Below are 26,297 nucleotides of genomic sequence, written 5' to 3'. Positions count from 1 at the left end.
CCTGACCACACAGCACTGAGTCCAGACTCAGTTCCTCCTCCAGATGCAGTTGGTCTGAATGGGTCAGCTCCTTGTTCCAGGGGACGTGCTCTGGGGGATTCTGACACGGGACAAAGGAGAGGAGACCGGCCACCTTGCCTGCGAAGGGCCCAGAAGTTGGTTCTGGCTGGAACGACCCGTGTCCTCTTTCCTCCCGACTTGAGGATCTCACCCCGCAGGGCACAGGAATCAACTTCTCGGTCACGTGGCTGGATCCTGCCAAACGTCTGTTCTCCTTCCCTTCGAGACAGTTCTTACCTCTCCTGCCCACCCCCTTCCCTCTGTCCCCTGTGATTTGAAGGAGGCTGATCCATCCTCCACCCCAGCTCCTGCAGCCCGGGCTGGTCAGCGTCAGCCTTGGCCCTGGACTCAGCGATGGGTTAGAGACGGGTTCATGCCCCTGCCAGGCCAGGAGGCTGAATTCCAGACCTTTGTGGGAACTGGCAGAAGCAGGGAGCTCGCTCTCCACTGAGTTGGGAGGCTGGTGGGGTGTCATGCTGGGGTGGCTGAGAGCATCACACAGAGGAAAGCAAATCAAAGCTGGAGAAAGCCCGGGAGAGGACGGGAAGTGACTGCTCTTGAGGTCTGGACAGACGCTCCCGCCACATGAAAGGGTACATGGGTTTTATTCACTTTTCCACCTAAGCCAGCTTCATTTGAGTTTGTCACTTGCTACAAAAGATGCCCATTGTTACCACCCAGGACTCCAGGAAAAGACTGAGCCCAAAATTCTGTCACCAGAGAGGGGGCCGAGTGACAGCTGGTCATCTCCCACCTGTTGTGCAAGTGTGGGTCCTCGCGTTCTGTCTCCCCGCACTGAGTACGGGGCAGGGGCAACGCTGTGGGGGCCGCCACCCTGTTACGTCACAGCCAACGGCGTGTTTAGGGCTCTGCAGAGAAGGGGCCTGGGTCCGAGCTCAAGCAGAAAGACTCAGACCCTCATGGGAGGTGGGGAGGGGGTGATCTCAGCATCGAAGCCGAGAGACGTGTTGGTCCTTCGGATGTGATTCTGAACAGACTGGAAGGGCTGAATAGCCTTCTCTCTGGGCCTCCATTGCTCTCCCTGGAAAGCATAGGCACTGGAAAAATCATCCATGCTTTCAGCAAATGTCCAGTGGCATCGTGCTGGATATTGGCATCAAAATGGCCCTTTGTTCCCCAACTGCATGGATTTATAGTCTAGGCAGGAAATCCTACATTTAACAAATAATCATAGAGACAAATAAGTCATTACAACTTGTGATAAGTTCTAGGCAGGAAAAAAGACAGGTCACTTGAAGTCATATAAAACGAGGGATGGGATGGGCAAGTCGGGGTGCCCGGGACCTCCCCACTGGCACAATGGACAAAGGGTAAATAGAAAGAGGGGCCCCTATGGTCTCAGAACTTTCATAGATTATATAGGTGTGTCCAAGGGCATGTGTGTGTCCAAGGGCATAATTGGCCTTGAGAACTATGTTTCCACAGGACTGCGTGGGCTCCACACACATCACCCTGCTCAGAAGGCATGGCTGCTACCAGGGAACCACAATGACCCTTCATGCCCCCTCGTAAAGGGTCTCCGTGTCCACCTCTCAAGGCAGCCCGGGGCAGCAGGACCGTTAGGGTCTGGTCAGTTGGTGACACTGCTTCCTTCCTTTAGCCTGATGTCCATGAGGCCTGTGGCATCCCGCAGCTGAGCGACCGCATCCCTCCATCCGCAGGGACAGCATGGTCAGGAGTGGTAGGATCTGGGAACCTTTGCTGGTGTCTTGTGCTCCTGTGTGACCTCTGTCTCCCCTAACAGGCCTCAAAGCGGACAGAGGCAATATCACAGTTTGTGCTTTCAAGAAGGCAGGAGGATGCGTCGGCGGCTGGAAGATGAGGATTTCCTGAAACAGGGCTGGGATGGGGAAGCTCAGTTTCAGGATAACTGTGGCAGTCCCTGAGCACCAGCTCCCAGCCTGTCTCCTTCCCGCCCTGCTGGCTGCCAGCTCCAGTTTTCATGGGCATCTGAACCTGTGCACGGGCGGTGACCACAGGACCCTCGAGGTTACTTCACTCGTCCCCTCCGCCCGCTTTTATGGAGAAAGAGGTCTGGCTGTTGTCCACACTGATCAGTGTAACTTTCACAAACATTGCAACAAAAGACTTTTATTTTATTTTTTTTATTTTTTTTGCCAATCAGTTTGAGCTTATGAGGTTGCTCAGGTTAGTCTTGAACTGATGACCTCGCCTTCGCAAGTGCCATGACCTCCGGCGGGAGCCACTTTGGACCCCAACAAAAGACTTTCAAAGACACAGAGGAGGCTCCAAGGCATCTTCAAAAGATGCCTTGTATTTTCTTATCACGGTGATTCACTGTAGAGTGCCTGAAAACAGATATGATTGTGGAGGAAGAAGTTATAAGCCCTGCACACACGTATACATGTAAAAGAAAAGATGATGCCATAGACACGATAAGAACACCAACTTTTCCCCTTAAAACCTCTTTTAACTGTGGTCAAATACACGTAACATACAATTCACCAGTTAACCTTTTCAAAAACCTTTGAACTGAGGAATGGTTGGCAGACAAAGAGCTGTCTGTGTTTCACGTGTGCAGCTGGGCGGGTCTGGGGATGAGTGTGCACTCGCGAAACCATGGCCACCGTCGGGCCGTCAACACGCCAGCTAAAAGCTCCTCCCACCCTCTGTTTATTGGCTTTTTTCTGAGCGTGATAAGAGCATTTCACATAAGATGTGGCACACACTGCAGCAGACCTCGGGGCATGCGTCTTCTGAGACGGTTTGGGTCCGTGTTGCTGCCCAAACCTCGTGTGGAGCCGTAACCCTAATGCCGGAGCGGGGCCAGCGGGGAGGCGTTTGGGTCAGGGAGGTGGACCCCCCACGGCTTGGTGCTTTGTGATGGTGAGTGAGTTCTCGAAAGATCTGGTCAGCTTCGGCCATGAGTAAAAGCTCCCTGAGGCCTCCCCAGGGGCGGACGCCATTATGCTTCCTGTACAGCTGCAGAACCAGGAGCCAATGAAACCTGTTTTCTTACAAGTTACCCAGTCTCGGGAGCTTCTTTTCAGCAATTCGAGAAGGGACTAACGCATGCTGTATGAGCGATACATGACGCCCCTGGACCCCCCAGCTCCCCCTCCCCTTCCCCCAGCCCCCTGTGCTCCTCTCTGCCTCCGTGAGCCCATTTCAGATGCCTCATATAAGGCACTGTGTGGATTTGTCCTTTGTGGCTGGCTTCTTTCACCCAGCACAGCATCCTCCACGTGTATCCATGCTGCCTTAAGTGGCAGGATTTCTTTCTCTTTAGGCTGAATAAGGCTCCGTCCGTGGACGTCCCATGATTCCAGCATCCACTCGCTGTTGGCGTCCGCTGGCTGCTCCCACCTCCTGGCTGTTGTGAGCCCATGCTGGGCACGTGGCCAGCAGACAGGTGGGGAAGGCGCTGTGTGACCTGGTGGCTGCTCCTGCTCACTCAACCCATTTTGCTGGGCGCCTGTGCTCGGCCCTCAACATCCCAGCTTCAAAGTAGACTCAGAAGTTACATTTGAGGCAATGGTGTGGGTGAGATGCTTTGGGGACATCAAGGAGGCCACGGCCAGGCAGTGGGCATGCGGAATGGCTCTTCCGGGGATTCCCACCTGCCTGGCAGTGATGCTTCCCCGCCATTGCCCTCCTGTCCTTGTCCCAGCTCTCCAGGGACAACCGAGTCTGCATTTGTTCTGCTCCCCCACCACCCCTAGCTCAGGGCCTGAAGGGCAGAGGGCAGTGCCAGCTTCCTAAAGCACTGGGGGGCAGAGGGCAGTGCCAGCTTCCTAAAGCACTGGGGGACAGAGGGCAGTGCCAGCTTCCTAAAGCACTGGGGGACAGAGGGCAGTGCCAGCTTCCTAAAGCACTGGGGGGCAGAGGGCCGGATGTCAATGTGAGGGTGTGCAGCCACTGTGACTACTGGCAACTATCACTTCTCTCAAAGTCAGCAGCACTCACCTGGCTACCCGCTGCACAGCTCCCAGAGGGGCCTCCAGCCCTCCCCACCACCAACACACAGAGGACACGCAGGGTCAAGCTGGATGCATTGCTGGATGCGTTGCTGGATGCGTTGCTGGATGCGTTGCTGCGCTTGGGATGTTGTGGTCCCCAGAGGAGGCTCACAAGGTGCCCAGCAGCGGCTGAAGCAGAGCCTTGAGCAAGGGGCAAACCCGTTCTGGTATCACCTGGTCCCTGCTGCAGGGAGAGGGGCACACTCACCCACCCCCACTGTGTGGGTCCACTGTGTTAGTGGAGGGTGGCGGCAGGGGTCATCCTGGTCTGAATTCCAGAAGACATGTGGCTGGAGATGACCCAAACTGGGTCAGTAGGGTTCGGAGAAATAGGAGGGAGACCTAGGGTGCCAGATTTGGAAATAAGGACGGGTGTGCAGTTAAATGTCCATCTCTGCTAAAGTGCATGTGTGCATGGACGTGGGTATCCATGCTCGCACAGATTCACTTGAGCAGCAGCAGTGGGGACCTTTCCATGACATCCAGGTGACACAGGCCACCACGCTTTGTGGGCTTCCTCGCCACAGCTGGGCCCTGGGTGTTTTGAGGAGGATCATCCGGCTCACCAGCCACCCTGCTCCCCAGAGCGCCTCCCTGCCCCTCCCGTGTGGCCCTCGGTCACGCCTCCCTGCCCCTCCCGTGTGGCCCTCGGTCACACCTCCCTGCCCCTCCCGTGTGGCCCTTGGTCAAGCCTCCCTGCCCCTCCCATGTGGCCCTGGTTCACACCTCCCTGCCCCTCCCGTGTGGCCCTGGTTCACGCCTCCCTGCCCCTCCTGTGTGGCCCTGGTTCACACCTCCCTGGCCCTCCTGTGTGGCCCTGGTTCACGCCTCCCTGCCCCTCCCATGTGGCCCTGGTTCACACCTCCCTGCCCCTCCCGTGTGGCCCTTGGTCATACCTCCCCCCCCTCCCGTGTGGCCCTCTGTCACACCTCTCTGCCCCTCTCGTGCGGCCCTGGTTCACACCTCCCTGCCCCTCCCATGTGGCCCTCAGTCACTCCTCTTTGCCTCTCCCGAGTGGCCCTCAGTCACGCCTCCCTGCCCCTCCCGTGTGGCCCTGGTTCACGCCTCCCTGCCCCTCCTGTGTGGCCCTGGTTCACGCCTCCCTGCCCCTCCTGTGTGGCCCTGGTTCACGCCTCTCTGCCTCTCCCGAGTGGCACTCACAGATGTCTTTCAAGAGGAGCTCACGGTTGCTTATTTCTAATGTTCCATTTTGCTTGGAAAAGTTTGAGCCAGTCTAAGTTTTCCTGTAAATTAAGGAAATTGAGCAGTGCTGACAAATGACTTGGTTTTTTTTGCTGCTATTGTTGTCTGAAACCACTTCCCTTTGAAGTTTAGTGAAATGAGAAAGTAGCCTGGGTTGATAAATCCGTATTGACTTTACCTGGAATATCTCACGTCTTTTCATTTCAACCCTTCTTAGATTTCAGAAAAGCTCTCTTAATTGTGTCTCTGGATCCTTCTCTATTTCACTTTTCTCACAGAAACAAACTGCATACGCCTTACCTCTTTGTGCTTTTCTTTCCTTTTTTTAATTTTGACAGCGTCTCGCTCTGTCGCCCAGGCTGGAGTGCAGGGGTGTGATCTTGGCTCTCTACAACCTGTCTCCAGGGTTCATGCGATTCTCCTGCCACAGCCTCCCCAGTAGCTGGGACTATCGGCGTGTGCCACCACACCCAGCCAATTTTTGTATTGTTAATAGAGACGGGCTTTTGCCATGTTGGCCAGGCTGGCCTTGAACTCCTGACCTCAGGCGATCTGCCCACCTCGGCCTCCCAGAGTGCTGGGATCACAGGCGTGAGCCCCCGCGCCCGTACGAATTGTTTCCTCATTAATCCTTCTGGAAATTATTTCTGTTCCGTTTAGTTTGCAAAGGTCTCCTCGTTGCTGCTGCTTCCGTCCATACTGTCTCTTCCTCTTTCTGTGATTATGACCTCCATTTCGGGAGCTCCTGCAGCCGAGACATGGACCCCCACTTTATGCCAAGCAGAGGGTGGTGGGGTTCACTCGTATGACTGTGAGGTTCGCTGAGTCTGTGGGCCCTGCCACTGTGGGCTCTGCCCTGCCTGGCGCCCCATCCTGCCTCTGACCCACCCGCCACACTGCATCCTGGGTCCACACCTCCCACACCTGTGGATTTCAGCATCCAGCGTTGTTTCTTGGTGCTCCCTCTCTCAGGCTCAGTTCCTCGTGGACCTGAGATCTTCCCACCCAGCATCTCCCTAAATACTGCCAGTGGTGTTCAGCTGATGGCCACTCCTTCTCCACCACCCGACTTCTTGCCAGCTGGTGTCCAGTTACATTTTGGCAATGGTGGTCATTGGGCGAGCGTGGAGAGAGGGACAATGTGGAAGTCCTCTCTGCTCTCTGTGGTGGCACCATGGGGCCTGGTGACATCACAGGACATGGTCTCTGGTGGGCCTGCCAGGTGTGTTGTTGGGTGTCAGGGGCCAAAACAGGCACAGTGAAGGGGTGGGGAAGGGAAGGACCTGCCCACTGCTCATTTCCTCATTCAGAGCAGGCTGTGGCCAGGTCCCTGGGGGAGGGAAGATCCTACCCACTGCTCCTCTCCTCATTCAGAGCAGGCTGCAGCCAGGTCCCTGGTGAAGGGGTCTTCAGATTGCAGCTCTGAACAGAAGGGCTGGTGGATGATATTTGAAGCCATGGAGAACATGCCTGGAAAAGACCAAGGGCCAGGGCCAAGCCCGAATTACCCAAGAGAAGAGGGGACATTGAAAAAAGAAATGGAGGAGGACCAAGCCCAGGACTAGGGGAATATCCACCTCCATTTCAGGTATGCCAGAGTCCTTTCTCAGAGGAGAAGTGGTAGGTCACAGCGACTCAGGCCTGATCCTGCTTTGTACCTAGAAGAACACAAGATCTTCTTCAGAAACCTCAAGCTCCGACGATGCCTTGAGACCCATGAGGAAGGGTCTGAAATTCCATGAAAATCGAGTCTATTTTCTGGATCCCAGAGGTGAGCATGGGCTGAATGCTCATCCACCCATCTTCCAGGATCATGAGAATGGGAGATGCACGTTGTACCCTCTGATCCCCTGATGGCCTCAGCAGGAGGTTTTTCTATTGTCTGGAGAGCTGTGCATCTTCCTCTCCATCGGGCTCATTCTGAAACACAACCCCAGCATCCACATGGCAGATGCTTCCCGGGCACTCTTAAGAGTCACAGGACGCCTGGGCTACTCAGGACACAGCAGGCGGTGGCTGTGGAGCCCAAAAAGATTTATTTTAAAAGCCCAAGGGGACAAATACGGCATCTCGCATGGTACTCCATACTTAAAAATATTCAGATTAATTATAGAAAAATTTGCATTGAAGAGCATGCCTGTAAAGAAGAGTTAAAAATTGCAGCGTGAGTAAGAGTATCTCCCTCAGCATCTCCAGGGGAGCAGAGCCTCTGGGCTCCGCCTGGTCTGGCTGGCACTGCTCAGCTGGCACTCTGACAAGTGTTGAGCTGGCAAGTGTCGGACTGGCTGGGTCAGGGGCTCATGCCCACTGTAGAAGCACAACCTGAGGCAGACCTCACCCCAACCCCTGGCCTGAGATGGTGGGCCCTTGTCTGAGGAAGGGCAAGAGGCTGTCTTTAGAGGTGGGGTTCGACGCCTGCCACATGGACTCTTCTCAGATGGTGACATGCTGGGTCTGTCCATGTCTCTGGCCCATCTCCTGCACTGCTAACTTTGTGCAGAAACCACAGTTCCTGGGTTCTGGGTCAGCGTTGGGCCCAGCCCCTGAGAAGCCATCCTCCTGCCCCTCCCAGCCTCATTACAGCTGCTCAGCCTTCATGAGACTCATTCTCCTCCTGCCAGGGAGGCGGTGCCAAACCACTATTCCTCTTGGACAGGGTGCCTGTCCTAACATGAGAGGATGCCAGGACCGATGAGATAAAGTGAGGACACAGATTCCCAGAGAATGAGAGTGCCTGAGATGCGGCAGTGTGATGTGGAGCAGGGGGGGTGGTCAGCGAGGATGCAGGGCTTCCGCCCAGACACAGGAGGGTCTTGGATGAAGGGAACAGAACACCCAGGTAGCAGTTGGCAGGCAGGTCTATTCTGCCAGTCACCACCAAGCAGCACTCACTCAGTTACCTGTGCGTGCATTCATTCACTCACTCACTCTCCCATGCATGCATTCAGTCATTCACTCACTCAACTATGCACGCATTCACTCACTCACCCACACATACACTCATTCATTCACTCACCCATGCATGCATTCATTCACTCACTCACTCTGCAGTGCATTCATTCATTCATGATTCAATCATTCACCCGCAGGTGAATTCACTCACACATTCATCCAGGCATGAATGCATTCATTCATTCACTTACATTCCTGGCTGCCACCACCATTCTCTGGAGCTCCACATCCTTTCCTGAGAGTGAGGGTGACACTGGAAAATGGCTCCATTCTTGGCCTGAGCTTCCCTGCATCTGTGACTCAGCTACTGGAGTCCTCAGTAGCCAGAGCCAGGGCACAGACAAATGAGAAGCAAATCAGATCCAGGAGACATACGCAGCGCCTTGGGATGCAGTAACACAACCTCTGGAATCACGCAGGTAAAACCCACCACCCATTTTGGGAGTCACAGCAGGAAATCCCTTCAGGACAACAGAGCACGTTGAACTTGAGTCCCTAGAATTCACAGACAGGACCCAAGAACAGGGCGTCCGAGACCCTGACTCCCACTGGGCTGAGCCCGCCTCCCCACACAGGAGGCCAGGTGCATCTCTGAGTGGGGTCTCAGCTGGGAGTCCAGCCCTGCGGCCAGTCCTGTTCCCACGGCCCCGTTCCCACGGTCCTGTTCCCACGGCCCCGTTCCCACGGCCCCGTTCCCACGGTCCCGTTCCCACAGTCTTGTTCCCACGGTCTCGGTCCCACAGTTCTGTTCCCATAGTTCTGCCCAGGGCTTGGGCTGCTACACAGGCTCTAGGGCACTTGTGGAATGAGAAGCGACAGTGTTTCCTTGTGGGTATCAGGAAGGGGTGGCCCCTCTGCGACCTCCCAGTTTCCAGAACAGTCGAGGGAGCCAACAGAAGCGTCCCCACCTCGTGGCGCCAGTCTTGCCCCTCTGCACTAATGGCCGCTGATTGTTAGGTAGGTTTCCTGGCAGGGCCAGTCAGAACCCTGAGCCACTGAGCTCAACAGCGATTGGTTCACGATGTGCACGTGACCTGTGTGGGTCCAATCAGAGTCCTAAGACTGGTGTGGGCGGTCCCAGAACCAGCTCATTTATTGCTGGATGTGAGCCCTGGGGTGTGGGCTGGAGATGGAGCAGCCAGCCACCTGCAGGGACGACCCCTCCTAGACTAGCTAATGAAGGGGCTATCCTAACATAAACAAACACACGGCTGGAATTATGGAAAAGAACACAGGCGCGGCCGGGCGCGGTGGCTCAAGCCTGTAATCCCAGCACTTTGGGAGGCCGAGGCGGGTGGATCACGAGGTCAAGAGATCGAGACCATCCTGGTCAACATGGTGAAACCCCGTCTCTACTAAAAATACAAAAAATTAGCTGGGCATGGTGGCAAGTGCCTGTAATCCCAGCTACTCAGGAGGCTGAGGCAGGAGAATTGCCTGAACCCAGGAGGTGGAGGTTGCGGTGAGCCGAGATTGCGCCATTGCACTCCAGCCTGGGTAACAAGAGCGAAACTCCGTCTCAAAAAAAAAAAAGAAAAAGAAAAAAGAACACAGGCGCTCCCATAACATAAACGAATCCAGGGACAACGAGCCAGGGATGGACCAGGAAAACTGGATGCGGACCCTTTCAGCCTCTCAATCCTGCTCATTCTGGCTGGTGCGGGGAGTCAGGATGGCTCCTGCATGCTCTAATCCAGGTTGAATGGGGTTTCCTTCTCTTGCCCCCAAGAGGCCCTGATGGACACACTCCAGAGGCACCTGGCACTGCCTCTGTCTCCCTCTGGTTTTACCCACTGCCCAAGCCTGAGCCAGCTCTCAGTCAGAGAAGAGCATGGTGGGGATGTGGACCTGGGATTGGGACTCGAGGGGCATCACCTGCTTGGCCCCATGTCCTCACGGTGAAATGCCACTATGTGCAGCTCTCACGTCAGTCCTGAGCCCAGCTCAGCTTCGGGTTCTGTGATGAGTTCAGCCCAAACGGCATGTTGCACAGAAGGCGGAGTGTCAGGCAGAAGAAGCCTCCTTCCTAACACAGATCTCAGGTGAGAGGGAACCGGAGCCTGGGCAGCACTGCCGACCCTGCAAGGGGCTGTGAGACTGGATCAGTCCTGGTCTTTCCTGGGAGGTTTCCACACGACCAGTCTCTTAGAGGAACTGCAGGAGGACCGGGCCAGGGCGCCCAGACATGCTGAGGGCTGAGACAGCACCTGAGAAGGGTTAAGAATCCCTTCTGGACAGAGTTGCAGCCCTCCCCAGAGGACCAGGGCCACCTGCAGTTCCCTGGCATCTCTCCCGTGTTCCTCGGGAAGCTGCCTCCACTGTCTCCTCTCCAGCTCACAGCAACCCTTCTCCCCGAGGACCGGACACCAAGCCCCGTGGCTTCCGAAGCCTCATGGACAGATCGGCCCATGCTCAAAGGACTAGGACTGAACACTGTCCCATCAGCTCACTCACGTACAGGGTCTGGGGTGGCCTCCTGTCCAGAGAGCCACCCTGGTGAATGACAGGAAGTCAACCAGGGCAGTGTCCAGCGTGGGGCCGGGCGGATGCCACCGTTCCTGGCCCAGCTCCTGGGGAATGATTCTAAGACGTGCGGGGGCTTGGCGTTGGTTCACGGTTAGAAACTCAGTCTCGAAAATAACTGGACAACAGAGATAATTAACATCTGGGGACTTCCCTGGATAGTTCCAGGAGATTTAGCCTGGGTAGCCTGGAGTCAGCCTGGTTAATGGTTGGAGAATCGGTGTGGTCCATGAAGAGGAATAAGTCTTCACACGGGTGACTCAGCCTGATTAATGTTGAGAGGCTCAAGCTCTTGTGTCCCAGAGGGAGAAGGGAAAGCAAATGCTCTAGCCTGTTCTTAAAAGGTAAAAGTAGTAGTTAAATACCTGCTCTAAAGGCGCCTGCTGTGGCTGAGAGGCTGAGCTTGAATAGGTGCCGTGTTCAGGTCCACTTGAGGGACCCTTCATCTTGCTACTCCTCGGTCCATTCGTTCTCCACATCAGCACACACTTGACCCCTCCCCACGTCCTGGATTTTAATTGCCCATTGAGCTGCTCTGAGACCCACAGACTTCTGTAGTAGAGCCGGGAGAGACCAGCACTTGTTAAACTTCTGCAGCAAAATACGACCTGGAATTAGAAGCAGCCCTTGGCAAAGCTCAGTTCAAGAGGATGGTGTGGAGCTGTGAGTGCAGTTACTCAATGTGAAGCCCCCCAGGGAAGGTCAGCTGCTCAGCCTGGTGAGATCATGAAGTAAGGACGCCTCGTGGTCAGGGTCCTCCCAGGGGGCAGTTTCTGGAGTGTGGGAGTTAAGCTGTAAGGGTCACCGAGATGAGTTAGGACGCTGCCTTTCTAAAGTCTCAGCCCCAGTGCTAATTCTCTTCGGGGCACTCGGCTTCCTGATGGTGTGGAAACAGTCACTAGCATCTATCCATCATCCACCCACTTATCCACCCATCTGCATGTCTGTACACCCATCATCCATCCATTCGCCCATCCACCTATCTACCCACTGACTTATTCATTCTCCCATCCACACACTCATCCGTGTGTCACCCACACATCTTTCTACCCATTCACCCATCCATCCATTTGTCATTCATCCATCACTCATCCACCCTTCCACTCATTTATTCATCCATTTCCCCCTCCATTCATTGCTTATCCATCCACCCACCCATCCATTTATCATGTATCCATCATCCACTCATGTGCCCCTTCATTCACACAACATGAATGGATCGTCTGCTCCCTCTCAGGCACTGCTGGGCGGCTGGATTGATAAAAGAACGTGAAAAGAGACATTCTGCTGCCAAGAACGTCCATGCTCCATCACAAGTAACCTTGGCCACGATCATAGATGCTTTGACAGAGATGCTGCCTCAGGTTGGGAAACACGAGGAAACCAGGGCAGCATCTGTCTAGCGGGGATGGAGCCTCTGCGGTGCTTTCTCGCCTTCTCATCCAGTCATCCAACAAGCATTACCGAGCTTCACCCACCCCTGTACTGGACTTAGTAACTGGCTTGAGAAACTTACTGTCCTTGGGGAGTTAGTTACAGAATAGGACTTTTGGAGTCAAATAAGATAAATGCAACTCAGAAATGCTAAGGCCAATGGGAACGTCTACCGACTCAAGGAATACACAAAGGGCTGTTTGCACAAGCTATTCTCTGCCTGCCCCTCTGCATCGATTCTGTGCCCTCCTGTGACATCGCCGTGCCCAGCAGGCTGACCTCTGGAAACGGCACCAGTGCGGCTCCCTGCCCCCTGCATTCTGTTGGATTTAGCTGATGAGAGTGAATAGAAGCCCGAGGGTGGGAGGAGACAGAGGTTGGAGCCTGCCTGACTGAGCTTTGGCAATGGAGGTTTTCCCCAAATAAGACCTCGGATCCTGCCGCATGACCCCTCTCCCAGAGTTACAACCCTCCCTGCATTCTAGAAACAAAGCTCCTCGCCTGTGCCCTGGGGCTTACGGCGAATACCAGCTTCCCTGCCGTTCCAGTTCTTGGGGTGCAGGTTGCCCACCCCTACTTAGACCTCTGTAAATAGCCTCTGCATTGAACTCTCTGCAGAGGGCCTGAGGGTCTGCTCTCAGGCTCGGGGTGTGCAATCAAAGAGCAGGTCAGATGTGCAGTGAGCATCAGAGCAGCCGGCCCTGCATGGTCCAGCCCCACCGCCTCTATCTTCTAATGAGACTGGCTTAGCTCTTTGTCATAGGAGAGCAGCCTTCTCCATATGCCAGAAAACATGCCATCTCTTCCCCCTCTTGGCTTCATGTCAGTTCCAGTTTGAAAAATCCCAGGGAACACTTCCGATAGGCCTGTCTGGGGCCAGGTGACCACCCATAGGCCAATCAGTGGTGGTTATGGGGGCGGAGTCATATATGAGCACAGGATCTTCCTGGAAGCAGGAGGTTGGATGGGGGGAACATGTCCCTGATATCAGAAGGTGCGTTTCCACACGTGATGGGGGCTGCTGGAATGATGAGAGGTGAAGCCCCCGTGTGGATTGTTACCTGTGGCCATTGCGATGTGTCATCAAACCAACAGCACTTATCAAACTTTGAAAAACTGCCCGCTCCATTTTTAACCCAGGGGCCCAGATGCCCATGGCAGCAACAGCCACAGCCCTGAAAGCTGCCCCTGAGCCCCGGGTCTAAGAGGTGGAGGGGGATTGTTTTAGGACTTGCAGAACCCCAGGCACTGCAGGTAAACCAGGACAACCACCTGCTGAGAGTGGACCCGGCCTCGGGTCTGCCCTGGAAGGTCAATAACCCTGAAGCCCTGCCCAGGTTCCCCGGGGCTCTGCACCCCGTGAGCTGCTGGAGGACTCAGGCCGTCAGTCTGGATTTCCCACCCTGCATGCGCAGCAGTCACAGGCTCGGCTCCCCCTGAGGGACACAGGTCACTCACAGAGTCAATAACTGAGAGGTTGGGAGCTGCAGTTTCTCACCTCACTTTGAATCTAGGGTGATTACTGGGTTGGCAGCACTCCTGCAATGTCTGACAGAGAGGTACCTGGGGTTTGGCTTCTAGAGCACTGCCGTGGGGTTGGACGTGCGTGTGTGTGTGTGTGTGTGTGCGCGCACGCGCGTGTGTGTGTGCGTGTGTACAGGTCCTGCGGGAGCTATTTAAGGAGGCTGCTTTGCTGCTGATGGACAGACTCAGACGATGGTGTTAGAAAAACAGACACAATCAGAATGCTGAAGGGGATGCCTCGCCTCGGTGCTGAGAGTCATGATTGCATCTGGGACTGCGTCTGGGTCTTTTATCTGACAGGCAGATGGACGATTGCTCCTGGAAACAGAAGGCAAAGTGCAGGGCACTTCACAGGGAAAATATCTCATCAAAAAGGAGAGATTGGTTCCCTGCTTCATCTCCCTGCAGCACCTGCTTCAACTTCTGTGAACAGAGATGTGAGGTCTCACATTAGATGCCTGAGGCTGGCTCCTGAGTAGACCCATGCATGCCAGGGACCGGAGGCACAGAGGGGAGACACTGGCAATGGGAGGAGGCCCTGGAGTGCCTGTCTCCAGCCTCCCGGGTCCCACGCAGGCAGCGGCTACTGCTTTCTCAAGGTGCCCTCAGCCACACATGGGCCTCCTCCTGGGAAGGGAGGCTCCTGTTCTGCCCCCTGAGGGCCGGGCCTGGACAGTGGAGAAGGGATGACTCTGCAGCCTCCATCCCTGACTGAGAGGGTTAATCACCAGGCGACCTGAGAAATGCCGGAGGCCTGAGTCTGGCTGAAGCTGGGAGCCTCGGGTACAGGTGACCCAGTCCAGGAAATAACTGAGACTGAAGCTGATTAACATCAGTTCAGGGACCCTGCAGGGTGATTTCAGAGAAACCACTTGACCAGCATCGGGAGATGATGCAGCCCAATTACTGCTTGGACACTCAGCCCCGGCAGTAGGAGGGCTGAGCCTGACTCATGCCGGTGACGCAGGCCCTGTAACGCCGGCCCTGTAACTCCTGGAGATCCAGAGGATTGAGTCGCGAGGGAGGGACAGGTGAGGATCACCCTAGAAAAGCACGTAGCCGGGAGACGGGCCTGCTGCAGACGTCCCGGGGACGCAGGCTCAGCCAGGGTCAGAGCAACGCTGGGGCTCCCACCAACCCTCCCACCCCCAAGTGGGGGAACAGAAGCTGGAATAGCTTCAGGAAGAGGGAACAGAACAGAGGAAGACCCAGGGGAGAACAGAGAAAGACCCAGAGGAAAGCAGATGTAGCTACGTTTTGCTGGATAATAAAAGGCTGATGTGGCAAAGATGGGAAGTGAAACTGAGCACACGGCTGCCATGTGCTGGGGCAGGGTTCGGGAGGACTCTCCTGTGAGGAGGGAGGATGGGGAAGGATCTCCAGGGTCTCTGCAGGAGCCAGAGTCTGGGGGTGGATTCCAAAGGGGAAGTGCAGCCAGGCCTTCTTTCCAAGGCTAGAGCAATGGGCCTCAGACCATTTCCTGAGTGCTCAGGGCAGCATCTTCCCAGCACTGAAGCTGAGAGCAGAGACTTGAGGCCAGGCTGCCTGGATGTCCGCCCAGACGCAGATGTTTCTTAGGAATAAGAGATGGGGCAGGAGACTTAAGCTCCCTGTGCCTCAGCTTCCTCCTTGGCACAAAAGGGAGAATGACAATGCCTGCTTCATGGAGCTGCCGCAGGCTCTCGTTATTGCATAGATTCTGGGTGATGGAACTGGGGGCATGCTGCCACATCAGCCATACCAGGCAATGAGCCCGGGATGGGAGGCACCCACCCCAAGTGGCAACCTGATGTGCTTGAGAATCACAGCCCATGCTTGTGTCCCAGTCTTTCTGAGCGCCTCATCGCTTGCACCCAGGACAGGCTGCTCCTCACCAATCCCTGCCATGCTGGAATCTCTGCCCCGTGGACACTGATTTATCTGCCTGCATTGGGGGCAGGAGCATGTGTAGATTCCTCACCCTGGGCCCCTGCAGTGCCAGGGACCAGAGGCACAGAGGGGAGACACTGGCAATGGGAGGAGGCCCTGGAGTGCCTGTCTCCAGCCTCCCGGGTCCCACGCGGGCAGCGGCTACTGCTTTCTCAAGGTGCCCTCAGCCACACATGGGCCTCCTCCTGGGAAGGGAGGCTCCTGTTCTGCCCCCTGAGGGCCGGGCCTGGACAGTGGAGAAGGGATGACTCTGCAGCCTCCATCCCTGACTGAGGGACCTGCAGGGAGAGACGGGCAGTCCTAGAAGAGCCCTGGAGTCCTCTGAGCAGGGCACAGGTGGCTGTGCCACACTGAGCGAGAGCACCAAGGCCAGGAGACCAGCTGACCTGGGAGGGCAGGCTCCTCACGTGGGCACCAGCTGGCCCCGAACGTTCCTGAACTCACTGCTCTGGTCACCTGTATCCCTTCCCGAGGTCCGGGTCTGCGGACACACGTGCCCTGGCGGAGCGGCTGCTGCAGGCGCCCACATCCTCATGGAGAGGAGGATTCCTCGGAGTCCACCCTTCCTGTCAAAGGTGAAGGAGGGCCTGCAGGAAAGCCCGTGCTGCGTTGGGAAGCCCAGGGGCACATGGGTTACGTGACTCGGTGCTCTAACAAGGGACCGCAGGGGACCCGAAAGACACTCCACACCTTGTCACAGTGGCTGCAGAATCACCAGGTCACCCCTGGGCTCACTCCACCTCGGAACCCTGACTTCTGTGGTAGCAACAGCTGACATAAGACCAGCCCAGGCCCTGCAGATCCACGAGGGAGGGGCCTTGTTTCGGTGCCTCCTACCCCCTCCTCACTGCAGGGAGCCTGGAAACCTTCCCTGAGCTGCTCTGCCCTGGCTGGTGGCCCCTCAGCCCCTGTCTGGGCCTCTGTGTAGCCCCCCACAGCCTGCATAGCTCAGGTGTCCAGTGTGAAGCCCCCCATCCCAGACCCCAGCAGCTGCAGGCTCCGCCCCTTGGGGACACAGAGCAGCTCAGGGTTCCTGGAAGGTGGCTGACTGCTGCCACTCCTCTGACATTCCCGACCTTTCCAGAGGAAAGAGCAGACTCACTGGCTGCAGTTCTCCTCCCCCCACAGGAGAGAGCGATGGATTAGGTGGGCCGCACTGCTGAAGCGCACAGTTAGAGACAGACCTGGGAGTTTAGTTTCTGGATCATGGCCCAGACTTGGGCTCAGGTGCCTGTGTGTGTCTGGGCCTCCTGGCTCCTTTCAAGGGCTGCCTCCCGAGCACAGGCTGTGGTGTCTGCCTGCAGATGTGTTGAGTGACAGGTTCAGAGAGCTGCAGAGAAAGCCTCAGCACAGGAAACGTGGTCGTGCTCCTGCACTGTATCTTGGAGATAATTCTCCTTCATCTGACACTGGGGTGGACAATTGTCCCCAGAAATGAAAGACACATTAGTGGCTATTGTGCAGAAAACTGCGCATGAAGAGAGAGGAAGATTGGTCCTCACACAGCTGGCGGTTTTGACTTCCATGCGTACAGATACGGGGGGTGTTCCTTTTTAATGTCTCAGCGAGACCAGTTCTGCATTCCAGTTCTCCTTTCAGATGGCACTTTTCCCGTGTGGAGTCTGGGTCCCGTGTGCACATGGAGCGGCGGCGTCGCCCATGCCTGCTGACTGAGCTCCACGGCCAGAGGGACAGAGCGGCCTGTCTGCCAAGGTGAGCTTCCTGGGAAGGAAACAGCTGTTTGGGAGATTGCTGTGTTTGAATCACGTTGCAAAGGGAGGACAGTTGACACTGGGTCTTGTGAAATGCATTAGATGACTCGTCATCATGACGAATAACCAGAGCAGTGGCCGCTAAAGAGGGTCCAGCAGCACAAAAGCAACTCAGAAACACCCTTAGGCATCGAGGGGGGCTCTGCTGGCTGCTGCAGCATGAACGTTCCAACAAGCAATTTCCACATCCTTCCCACGTGGAGCTGGCTGTTGTCTTTTTAATTTCTAAATTTGTATTATCTAATTGCTTCTAGGAAAACCAGCCTCATGAACTTATAATTCCAGCTTGCTTGAAATCTCTTTCTCTCCATAACCTTGTGGGGAGTCACCCGACCCAGCTGAGACTTCTCTCTTGGGTTCCTCCTTGTTCATCTCTAATTATTTACAGTTACGAATGGGAAGGCCCTCAGGGCTTTGATTCTCCCGCTGGGCACAGCCTTGGGGCAGTGACTGCGGCCCCCAGTGTGCTCTCCTCCTCTTTTGTGCTGTGGCAATAGTGTCCTCAGGATTTAGCAGGACACATGAGGTCCCAGAATAAAGACTACAATTCCCAGCATCCCTCGCAGCAAGGTGTGGTCACATTGTCATGTTCTGGCCAATGGGATGAGGGGGAAATGCCCCCTAAAGCCTGCCCTCTTCTTTCTCTCCACTTGCCCCCGGAGGGAAGTGGATGCCTGGAGCCACCTTGGATCACAGTAGGGAAGGGGTAGCCAGGGCTGCTGGAGCAGCCGTGTAGAAAGGTTGGACCTTAAGCCGCTGTTACTTGGGATCCCTGTTCCCGCAGCCGAACCCTGCTGAACATGCTCTTCCTCTCACACATGGAGCCATAGACTCCCCTCCCCTTGCTGCTCAGCCCGGATTCCTGCCTCCTCAGGGACGCGGGCCTGTTTGGGCCTCAGCAGTGCTCGTCCCTTAATTCATTCTAATCATCTTCTGTTCACTTACTGTGTGTGCGGTTTCGTGTTTCACGGTGGGGCTGCAGCCACGGAGAAGGCCCCTGGAGTCTGGAGCAGGTGTCCGCTGGCTTATGGCGGTCTACAGCCTGTGTGGGGGGAGGGTGGCAGCCCCCGGCTGGGGTGCTCCAGGGGACTCCTGCAGCTCCTTCCTGCCACTGCCTCTCAGTCCCTGAGCTCTACTCTCCTGCCCCTCCCTCGGACGGCACAGGAGGAGCCTCCTCGCCATCCAGACTGCTGCGGAGGATTTATGGAGGATTGGGGGCGATCGACAGGCATTTCTAGTCTCCCCTCAGAATGATTTAAAATACTGGAAAATTGCAAAGTCTTACTCGCACAGGCAGGATAATTTCTCCTGAGCCCCTGTGTCTACCCCAGGCTCAGACTGAATTGTTAACCAGACATTTATACGTGTGAAATACCTTCTATAAAACATCAGTGCCGACCACAAACCTACATCAGAAAACTCACCGTAAGACAAGCAAAGACGCTCAGCTGCCGTCCTCTTTGTGTCTTACATGATCCCAGCATTCATCACCAGCGCCAGCACAGATAACGTTAGCTGTGCAGATTAATTATCTCCAGGCAAAGACGGGAAAGATGAGGCCAGGCCCACGGGGGAACCCAGAGAGCGAATTGCTGCGCCGTCTGCTCTTCTCCCACATCATCACCCTTAGCACTGAGTTCCTTCCACTCACATCATCACATTTATGCTTAAAGCGCTCGGTGCAGAGTGGGCCCTGGGCAAATGGTTCTTGACTAGGTAAGTTTTCCCATCTCGGGACACTGGTTCGTGCTTGAGCACCAATGCTGTGGAATGATGTGATGGTGCAAAGGGTGCCGCTTCTCTCAACCTCAGCATTTCTATTTATACGATTAAGGGGAAAATGTGAAGACTAACAAAATTCCAGGCATGGCAGAGTCTGCTGGGCCATCCTTTGCATCTTCCGTAGTCTAAAGTGTTTCTACATGAATGGGTACATGACTCTTTAGAACACAAACTACGTTCTCCGGCGCTCTGTTTAGCTCTCTGTGGTGAAGCGACCCATTTCTCACTAATAGGTCATGAGAGAAAGCAGTGCCCTTAACAGAAAGGGTTATGTGTGGTTTCCTATAAAAACATCATCCCCGCACCAGCGTCGAGGATAGCCAGGTAATCTACAAAATCATACTGGATTTCCTTAAAGCCGTAGAGAGCTGGGGTTCCATGGTGCCTCCAAGGAAGAGATGGGGCAGGAACAACTGGCTTAACCTGGACAGGGAGTGGGGTTAACACAGGCTTCTAGAAATGCTGCTAAGAACATTACTTCCAAAGTGTTTAGCAAATTTCTTCGAGCTCCATATGTATGTTCTATTCAGTGCGTGCAGAATCCTAGTAGGCACAGATACACGGGCAGGGTGCAGCCATTTTCAGAGGCTTCTCCACGGAGCTTGCTATTTACTCAAAGGAAATATTGGAGCCAGGGTGAGAGCGAAGAAAGTGCCCTTCTACGGTGTCAGCCTGGCTGAGGGTATACGGGTCACTGCAGGAAATGAATAGAGCCTTCCCAGATCTTCCTCTCCAGTCTCACCCATGGAGCAAAATCTTAAACCACAGAGGGGGTGGGGGATGGGGCAACAAATCATTCTGCCTCCAGGCCTTAGACAGAGACCCACTGTGACTAGACTCCCGGGGGAGGCCCAAAAACACCCTAGGCCCAGATCGTGGGAGATGCTTTCTGCTGAGAGAGGGCTGGAAACTCCCACGCAAGAAACACTGGAACGACAGGCAGAATTTGGATGCCACCGTAGGTGGAGCAGGAGCACTGGGTGAGCCTCTTCCTGGAGTCTCAGTGGCTCAGAGCCTACCTAATACTTGCGCTGACCCAGGACAACAGAGAATGTCCCCACCCTCATCATGAGGTGTGTAGGCATTGACAAGTCAAAACAGAACCCGTGGGAGAGGGGCAAGCAGGGAAAGAGAGAGCCTGTCTGAGGCACAGTCATAAACACAGCCTAAAGCAGAGCACGGAGCAAGAGCGTTGAGAAAAACTCTCCCGTAACTCAATGCCTGCTATAGACACAGGTAACACCAGCAGAGTTTGAAGCTTTGTGGTACACTGAGAGAAACCATAGAAGAGACATTTAAACCCAGCTCAACTGGATTCATTCACCTCCCATCTCAAATAAGGACCTAGTTAAAGCAGAAGCATACGGCCAATTCAGGTACAAGTACTGTTACCTCCATTTCTATTGTCTATCCCATGTCTATCTATCTATCTTTTTTTTTTGAGACAGGGCCTCACTCTGTCACCTGGGCTGGAGTGTAACGGCATGATCTCAGCTCACCTGTGCCTCCCAGGCTCAAGCAATTCTCCCCTCAGTCTTCCAAGTAGCTGGGACCACAGGCACACACCACCAAGCCCAGCTTATTTTTTTGTGTTTTTGGAGATGGCAAAGTTTTGCCATGTTGCCCAGGCTAGTCTCGAACTCCTGAGCTCAACCAGTAAGCCTGCCTCAGCCTCCCAAAGTGCTGGGATTACAGTCTAACTGTAGTTAGTGCCTGGTTCCCATGTCTAACTTCCAACCAAGGATTACAAACCACAGAAAAGGCAAGGAAAAACTCCAATGCCAAGAGTCAAAATGATAAACACACACTCAGATATCACAACACTGAAACTGTCCGTGAGTGTAAAATAATTTTGATTCATATATTAAAGGCTTCAAAGGAAAATATGAAGACTATGAATGAATATAGCAAATATCATCAGAGTGATGGAAACTACCACAGAGGATGGAATGCTCGCACGAGAGAAAAATCTCCGAGAGGGAGCCGCAGAACGCTTTCCCCGGGCAGCCTGTCTGACACACAGGTGGGGAAAGAGTAAGTCATCACTGAGACAGGTCTACTGACTGAGCAACTGCAGCCGAAACAGCGGGGACAAATGTGTACAAGCTCTCGGCACACGCTAAAGTGAGAGATGTGCTGTCCTATTTCGGACAGTGCCGGAGAGAACTGGGGAGTAATTACGTAGTCGCAGTAAGGTAATGAGGGATGCAGCGGGAAGGTAACACCCCTTGGTGAAAAGGGAGGGGCGTGACTTCCATCCAAATGCTGGCTCTGCCACTCGATGGCTGCAGGCATTGGGCCTTGTTTCCTTTGTCTCAAAAAGGAAAAAGATCCTAGTATAAATCTCAATGGGATGTCGCGATCATTAAAAGACAGAGCCCAGTTGTCCCTAACACATTTTTGCATGTAGTAGATGCCCGAAACATGGTGGCTATTATTTTTCATCAGGGATTTCTCCTGTCTCTTTTTGTTTCAGACTTGACAAAACTTTGAAAGTAACCAGGAGCCATAATAGAAATATTCTAGGGAAACACCGTCTCCCGAGGTAGCAAAGACATATAGAAAGACAACAGGAAAGGGTAGCAGTTGTAATGACGGTAGTGATAGGTACCATTTGTAGAGAACCTGCTGGGTTTCAGCCAGGCTTGGTGCCAACCTCTGCATAGTAAGGACCTCATCCGTCGGCTCTGTGTGACGTGTCCTACACTCATTCCAAGAGGAGGACACTGACAGTAACAGAGATGAAAAGACTTTTTTTTTTTTTTTTTGAGACAGAGTCTCTGTCTCCCAGGCTGGAGTGCAGTGGCATGATCTCAGCTCACTACAAACTCCACCTCCCTGGTCCAAGTGATTCTCCTGCCTCAGCCTCCTGAGTAGCTGGAATTACAGGCACCTGCCACCACCCCAGCTAATTTCTGTATTTTTAGTAGAGACAGGATTTCACCATGTTGGCCAGGCTGGTTTCGATCTCCTGACCTCAGGTGATCTGCTCATTGTGGCCTCCCAAAGTGCTAGGATTATATTACAGGCATGAGCCACCTCACCTGAAGAAAAGATGTTATCAAGACCACAGATCCAGTGAGAGGAGCGCCAGGGCTCCACCCCTGTGCCTGACTTCTGATGTATGATGTCCTACATCTGATGTGCTTGGCAAGGATTTCTCACTGAGGAAAACAGGTCCCCGTGACCCCCTCAGCCTCCCAAGAGAGGAGCTGAACTGGGGGCTGGGGTATCAGCAAAAACAACCCTACTGTTCTCGTGGGAAACTTTGGTGGACCAAGTGCCATCATCAGACCCATCTCCAGGGCCATCATTGAGGCTAATGTCATCTTGCTGCTTTTCCACGGGAATTCGAACTTGTAAAGCACAGGAATAAATTGTGGAAAAAGAATTCATTTTTCATAAGTGCTGAGGGCACACAAGGCACATCTTCTGGAGATGTAACAGCGCGTAGCCACAGTGGCTCTGGGGGCAGAGAACCCTCAGACCTTGCCGCAAAGGACGCTGCACTCCGCCTGGATTCCCTCGGCACCTGGGTGGGCCGCCTGCCCATGGTCTACCCCGACAGTGGGCCTCACGCAGGCACCTACCCCTATCCATGCGCAGACCGTGTGAGAGGGACACCCAGACATCCCGGCCAGCATCAGTGTTGGGGACAGTCCTGGTGGTCCTCAGTGAGGACCAGAGGGGCAGGAGGTTGTGAGAGGAATGGAGAAGAGCAGCAGAACGGGGCAGCTGGGATGGGGCAGCCGGGATGGGGCAGCGCTTGGGACCGGGAGAATTCTCAGATCTGCCATTTACACAGCCACCCATCACGGGGCCACAGATGCCTCTGCCCACGCTGCCGTTTCCACTGGCCTTTCCCACAGGGGAACCTGGGAGCCCGTGTGACTGTGAGAAGGGGTTGTGTCCAGTGGGTTGAACTCAGAGCCCGCTGGGGAAGCGGCACCTTCGTCCTCTTTCACCTGCAGCCAGGACATTTCCTCAAGCCTCCGAGGCTGCTGGCCAGGCTGGGGAGGTTTCTGCAGAGCAGGGCAGAGAGCACCCGGCTCAGGTGAGAAGGGGCTGTCAGGCAGGTGACCAGCAGCTGTGAGCCAGGAGATGGGGATTCAGGAGCCCACCTGCTGCTCTGCTCAGAGCTGAGAGGAGAAACAGTCCAGAGGAATGGCGGCCTCCCCCACCCCAGCTCATGCAGAATGCATTGGGATGCTGGGAAATTATGTATTTAATTTACCTGATTTCTAGAGAGCCCAACACTGTGACTCAGGTGCTTGTTTACATTGGCTGATGGCCCTGACCTTGGAAATGCAATTATCCCCCACCTGTCCCTCACCCACTTTCTCCAGGGGACTGTGAGGGCTGAGTGGTGCAGCCTCTGTGACATGCCTGGGCCAGGAGAAAGCCATTCCAAGGGGTTGTGAGAGCTGAGGGGGCAGATGCGGCTGCGCACAGCCGATCAGGGTTTGCTACTGGAAGTAGAGGGAGCAAATGCCAGGCAGGCAAAATGCCACAGGACATGCAACCACAGGCCACATGGCTTCAGCAAATGCAGCTGCTTCCGTTTGGCTGCAGACAGAGCCTGGACACACGTCTGTGACCAGAAATAGACCTTCCCCCTGGCGTCCGTGACCACAGCCCCTCAAGAGCAGCTCTGAACTGGCCCTGCCTGGCCCAGGTGTGGCTGTGGTGAGACCTGTATGGCATGTGGTGCCCCATGCTGGGACAATTCCTTTCTTAAATCACGAAGATGAATTAAGAAACAACATTCCTAGAGGCACTCTGGGGATGCGGAGGAATTAAGGATGAAAATCGCCAGAGCCAGGCTGGAGAAATTAATTTCAGTGTTTGAGTGCACGGTCAGGAGGACTCATTAAGCAGAATGGAAATTGAGGCCTGACATTCCAGGAGGGCAGTAAAGACCTAATGAGAAAGAGGGAGGAGCAGGGCCACGCGGCACTGATGTGAGCTGCAGGTCACCAGCTGCAGGGCGGTGTGGCCCAGGTTCTAGACCAGCTCCTCCTGGCTGACTAAAGTCCCAGCCATGCCCAGTCCGTGCCACACGTCCTCATGTCTCTCTGTACCTCACAAACCACCCAAAAATGCTGTCACTTCAAGCAAAATCAATGATCTATTATTTCTGACAATTCTATGGTCAGGATCTCTGGCAGGGCCCAGCCCAGTGGCTCTTCTGCTGTGGTGTTGCCTGGGTTCACTTCCTCAGTTGCACCTGCTGGTGGCTGGGCTGAGCGGGAAGGTTCTGGAAGATTTTATGTGCCTGCCAGCATTGTTTTTGGAACGATTAAAAACAGCCTGTCTAATCCATCATCAAGGCCTCAACGGTTACCATGGAGACCACTTAATTACCAAGAGGAGAATTCAGGAGAAGCATCCGTCAAATGAGCGAAGGCTGTCAGGCGTTGACTTCTCCGTCTGAGACGAGGCTCTGGTCCTCAGGGCTGGGCTGTCTCTCCATGAAGTAGCAGCGGCCGCACCTCAGTGATGGGTCAGGATCACCCCTCGACTGAACCTGAGGCTTTAATTAAACTTCTCCAATGTCCACCCTGTGGCACCCTCTGACCCTTCACTCTGCTTGGGCTCAGCTGGGAAGAATGGGGATTTGAGACACTGATCTGATTTGCTAGTTGCCAAGGAAAGGGTGTCGAGGGAAATTCACGTTCAGGCTTTAGGAAGCGCAGATGTTGGCTCCGTCCTAATGCGCGAAGCTCACTGTGCCCCTGAGGACCCAGCAGGTTTCCTCCCATGACCTACTGAGATCTCTCAACTAAACTCCACCCGGGAAACTTGTGTCTGTGTGAGACAGGTGAGAGAATAACAGCTCAGAGACCCAGCGGAAGCCCCTGCTGACCTTGGGGTGTCCTCTAGCACATGACAGAGGACACACCCGGAGGTCCAGGCAGCACTCCCAGTCCAGACTTAAAACATGCAATTGATCCCCAGTCGTTGAAAAGGGAGATTTCCGTGAATTCTTCTGTTCACACACATTTATCTCACCTTAGCTCTGAGCTGGGCACTGCCATGGGTGCTGGGGATAGATACAAGGGGAGCAAAGGCCCTGCCCACGTGTAGACCCCCTTCGTGGGCCCACGTTCAGGCCAGATCCCTGGGTGGATCCTACAGCCTGGGCAGCTGGCACAGGGCTCTCCTTTCTGCAGCATGTGTGTGCGGAGCTGCTGCTCTCCTTCGGGTGGGGACTTCACCCTCTCTGCGCCACAGTCCCCACCACGCCCTATTGCTCCCACGCTGGGGCCGATGCCACTTGCTCTTTGCACATTGGGTGAAGCTTCCTCAGAATAGGCCAACAGGGAAAGGGAAGGGGCTGTTTTCATTGTTTGTTTGTTTTTTCATGTTTACCAAAATTAGGAAAACGGAAGCTAGACCATGAGGACGGAGTGTTTCCAGAGCCCGGATGAACATTTCCTCAGCGTTGTGGAAAATTCGCGGTTGAAACTCCGGACTCAGAGCCGGTTGGCCTCGGCTGTCCCTCAGCCTCCTCGTCCTGGCTGGAGGATGGAGCAGCTTCCTGCGTCTCGGACCCTCAGGTTCCTCACCTGTGAAATGGGGATGAGAACAGCACCTGCCACTTCCGGCTCTTTTTAAAAAACAATTTCAAAAGAGATGAGGCCTCACCATGTTGCCCGGGCTGGTGTCTGACTCATGGGCTCAAGCGATCCTGCCCCCTTGCCTCCCAGAGTGCTGGGATTACAGGCTTGAGCCACCACGCCCAGCCCCTCTTCTGGCTCTCATGAGGGTTGAGTGAGCCCGTACTCCTGAAGAACACAGATTTTAAGCTTCATCATCATCATCATCATCATCACTTTGCTATGCAAATAAGACCCCATCCTGCATGCAGGTCATTTCCTGCCCCTGGTGGCGTCTGAGTTTTCAATCCCTGTGAGTGGGCATCGGGTTCAGAGCTTTGGACGGATGAGGCCTTAGCTAGTTGTGAATAACGTCATTCTGTCTTCATTTCACGTTCAAAGCACCTTCTGTTTACGGTCGGGGAGAATGATTTTCTGCTTATGGTAGTGACATGATGTGTCCTCTTTAGAGGAATTTAGTGAAGTGAAAGTGAGATGAATTAAAGAAACATGTGGAC

At 54.6% G+C, this 26,297-nt stretch overlaps 2 long non-coding RNA genes across 4 annotated transcripts; one reads left to right on the top strand and one right to left on the bottom strand.

Moving 5' to 3' along the window:
• Positions 1-2,169: 2,169 nt before the first annotated feature.
• On the bottom strand, positions 2,170-19,032 carry LOC118144395 (uncharacterized). Of its 3 annotated transcripts, XR_013522419.1 has the most exons (4): positions 8,408-9,751; positions 6,842-6,922; positions 6,616-6,734; positions 5,575-6,009 (listed from the first exon to the last, which is right to left on the bottom strand). It is a non-coding gene; the product is annotated as an uncharacterized LOC118144395 (long non-coding RNA). The 3 variants fall into 3 exon arrangements; XR_004729196.3 differs by lacking the exons at positions 5,575-6,009; positions 6,842-6,922; positions 8,408-9,751 and adding exons at positions 2,170-2,390; positions 18,823-19,032; XR_013522420.1 differs by lacking the exons at positions 6,842-6,922; positions 8,408-9,751 and adding an exon at positions 18,823-19,032 and having other exon boundaries at positions 6,189-6,734.
• Positions 17,224-26,297, top strand: LOC108593252 (uncharacterized). The gene is made up of 2 exons (XR_013522418.1): positions 17,224-19,114; positions 25,562-26,297. It is a non-coding gene; the product is annotated as an uncharacterized LOC108593252 (long non-coding RNA).

This window comes from Callithrix jacchus, chromosome 9 (assembly GCF_049354715.1).
Source record: "Callithrix jacchus isolate 240 chromosome 9, calJac240_pri, whole genome shotgun sequence".
Lineage (NCBI taxonomy): Eukaryota > Metazoa > Chordata > Mammalia > Primates > Cebidae > Callithrix > Callithrix jacchus.
The sequence above is the reverse complement of the archived record's forward strand: the minus strand, read 5'-3'. Positions and strand labels throughout refer to the sequence as shown.